Source organism: Hippoglossus hippoglossus, chromosome 5 (assembly GCF_009819705.1).
Source record: "Hippoglossus hippoglossus isolate fHipHip1 chromosome 5, fHipHip1.pri, whole genome shotgun sequence".
In the NCBI taxonomy this organism is placed as follows: domain Eukaryota; kingdom Metazoa; phylum Chordata; class Actinopteri; order Pleuronectiformes; family Pleuronectidae; genus Hippoglossus; species Hippoglossus hippoglossus.
Window position 1 is genome coordinate 17,860,684 of NC_047155.1, and position 3,934 is coordinate 17,864,617.

Consider the following 3,934-nt stretch of genomic DNA (forward strand, 5'->3'; position numbering starts at 1 on the left):
GCTTAAATTACTGCTGTAGCTAGAAAAATTAAGTCAAAAAAACCTACCTGTAATGGAAAGAGTGGCTTTGCAACTCTCTTTTTATCAGTAGATCATTTAAACGTGTCCAGTGAGGTTTTTATTTTCCCAAAGTAGCTAGTACCTTTTTTTTAAGGGGTAAAAAATCTTTCAGACTGTGAGGTGCAGTGAGAATTTGCAGCAGACTGTTAACTCTGTCAATTCTAAAGATCACTTGTGCTATGCAACATTATGTGAAACAGCATTTTCGGACTGATTTGAAAAACAGTGAACCTCTCATTTGAATTTTATTTAATGGTGTTGGAATATTTTTTTAACAACTAAGCCATTAAATATTTCTTTATATTTGTACTGAGAAGAGAAAACCATGGCAGTCAGGAGGTATAAAAACACAGATTGGTTGGTCTGGAGATGGACGACGCCTTCACCAGACGAACACTGGTCTTGCACTTAGATCATTCTATGTTTGATGTACAGATTTGAATTTTATGTTGTGTTTGTACCACACAGGTCATCATCTCATTTCAAGATACGTCCCCTGTATTCAGTCAAGCTATATCCATAAAACTGGAAGAAAACACAGGTTTACTTTCAGTGATTTCCATTCTCAGTATTATCAGTATTTTTCTTAGAATTACCTTGACCACCGAAGCTTCTAACCATTGACTTTATAGGTTGTTGTTTTTTATCTTACTAACAGATGAACCTTGGATATGGATTTTAAAGGGCTGGCCACCTCTGCCAGTAATCTGAAAGTTATAGCCCAGCTGAATTGTTACTAGACTGTAGTCCACTATAATGTCATTTTGTTTACACTACCCCGATGTAATGTTAATTTGAATTGCAGCCCTGGAAGTCACATTAAAATCTCTTTGTTTAATACTGAATAAACAATGTGAACTCCAGGCTACATGTATCATCTTTCTTTATTTTGACACAGGCACCAAGCTTATTACATTATGGCCTTATTACATTATGGTTACATAAATGCTCCTGTTGTACCGTAGTCTAGTGTTTAACAAAAGTTATCTATGCAGCAGTCCAGTGGAATTAATCTACTAACAACATAAAATTGCTTATTCATCACCTGGACAGTGTAGAGTTCAAAAAATTCAAGGTGTAGTTTTAACTATATTTGACCTCCCCACCTGAACTGTCTGACACTCTCACATAACTTTAATGATTTTAATCTGTGATGTCTCTGTATATAGCTGACCTAGGCCTTGTCTACACTACTGGATATTTTCCCTCCATTTTTTAAAAGAATCTCCGTGAGCTTAGTGAGATTGTTGGTGTTTTTGACACATGCTCATTACACGACATCAGGCGTGCGTGAAGAAGCTGTGACGTCATCGTCAGAAATGGAAACCAATGTTTTTGGAAATCTGCATTTTGGCAGGTGTTTGTAAAAAAGAATCGGGAGGGGAGGCCCAAACCTAGAGAAAAAAGTAACTTTAGCATAATGTCCGCATTAGTGTGGACAGGGCCTCAGATTTGGCTCTTCAAAACAAAAAAATCTATTTCATCATAAAGCCACTGTATATGTCCACACTAGATACCACAAAACAAAGCAAAGGAGACTTTATCATATTGAGTTGCTGCGAGCTGTAAATGTATCATTTCTGTGCATAGGCCAGAAATAATGTTATCTCAGAACCTGACCATGCAAAGGCCTCTGTCTCACTAATTCTGGCTCTGAGTTTGCAGCTGCATGTACCCACAGCAGACATCTTCACCAAGCAGACAAAATGAGCGCAGTGTGAGTACTGGGAGCGTGCATACTGCCGACCAGAAGGATTCTGAAGAATCTCAAGTTACTGCGGGGTCTCCGACTGATAATGTCACTAGTTAGCCCCAGTGAGGTTACAGATGACATCCCAGTTTATGTGTTCTAGGTTCAGGGTATGTTATGGTTAGGGTCTGGGTCAGTCAGTGACAGTTGGATGTATCGTATTGCTGTTCTCTAGGTTCTTTTACACGCTGCACAGTGCAGACTTCCATAAATTAGTTAACTGTTATATAACCTATTACATCACATGTTGCAATTTAAGGTGAAAAATAAGTCAGCAAGTTGTAATAGTTAAATAATGTGAAATAATGAAATAATGAAATGCTTAGTCAAATATGAATAGATTATACAATTATTTAAATGTAGCCGAGGGGAAACCTGAAAAAAATCAACAATGTAATGGATATACAACTTAAATAGTTAGCGGAATCACGGATTAACATTTGAAATTGTTTGTCCACACTAATGAATATACAGTTGAAATACAAAAAAGGAATTGTCATGGATTAGCCAGTGAAATAGTTAAAAGTGATGAAATAATTGCAATGAGCATTTTACAAATAGTTGGAAAAAAGTAATGGATAAACAGTTTAACACTCCATGTGGTAACTAATGCAAACTTGACCAAAACAACCTAAACAATGACAGCTCAATTGTATGAAAAGAAATCATAACAATATACATATAAATATATAGCAAGTATCCTCTCAAACAAACACATTTGTAAATGTGGCGTGGACGGAGGAATGGAGCTCATTGCAAAGGGCTGGGATGTGTCAGGCAAAAACGTTGGGAGCCATTAAATTAAACGTGGATGTGGATAAAATATTGCGAAAAGCAGATTTGGAAGCAGTGTGTTTGTCCAACATGTGCAGAATTTAACAAAGATGACCATGTGTAAAATGTCTTCATTAATATCCTCTCATAACCAACTTTAAGATCTGCAGATTTGCCCTCGGTGAACCCCCATCACTTCAGTTGTATCTGAGCTGAGAGGAGCAGAGAGAAAAACAGGGGCAAAGAGAGAAAACAGTGCAACAACTGGGCTCATGCAGAACAGAGCCCTTTAATGTGTTTTTTTTAATGGTTTGCCAAAGTCGTTCAATAGGAATGTGTGTTCATGCCAATACATCAATGTGCGGAGAAGTAAAGGGGACTTTTACTGATTTTCTTCTTCTGCTGCTGCTTTAATCTTCGCTCCCTTTCTCTTCATTTTCTTCCTGCACTTCATCTTCATAGCAGCTCTGTCTCTTGAAAACAAATCCTGTCCTCAGTGTGTGTATGTGAGCGTGCATGTGTGTAGGAAATGTTGGCCGGCCTTTGCTTCTTCTCGACTCTGTGTAGAGTTCATTGATAAGAAGATCAGATCTGGGCCCCAAGGCAAGTGTCAGTGATGGGGTCAGCTACTGTATGTTTGTGTATTTGCATGCATGCGTCTTGACGTGTGTGTCCGTGTGAGTGAGACAGAGGGGGGGGGGGGGGGATTCAGATGACTCAGGTTAGAGAGAGAGGCAATTCAAGCTCCTCAGTGGGAGCAGTAGCACAGAGGACATCTCTGGACATCTGCAACTGTTTTGCAGGAAGCCATGCTACAGTCGACCCTCATTTCCTTTTCCCCTGTACACACACACAAACACACACACATGCACAAACTCGACAAATCAAAAAATGATACACACAGACACACCCTCCAGAACATGCACAAAGCAGGCACAGGGGACAAGTGGCTATTGAATATTAACCATGAAATTACAAAGGCTGCATTCTAATGGAGGTGATGAGGTCATAAGCTGGGATGGAAATCATAAATTAATACCCCTGACATGACAAGCCACTCGCCCTTGGCTCCCACCAAACACGGCTCTCCCCTCCTCCACTGAACTCACACAGACACCAAGAAAAGGAAACACTCCATTTTATTATTAATAGTGGGTCAAAGGAAAGCCACAACACACAGAAGTCCTACAATATGCCTGATACTTCTCTGATGTGACCATTGTAGGAGAGGACAAGCGAGTCACCTTCGTGTGTGGCTCCATCCACAGTGGTGATTGTTGAAGTGTTCCTCAGGGACCTTTGTTACAATGTCAACAATTTTGCATCCTTTGTGATCCATTCAAATCCCAG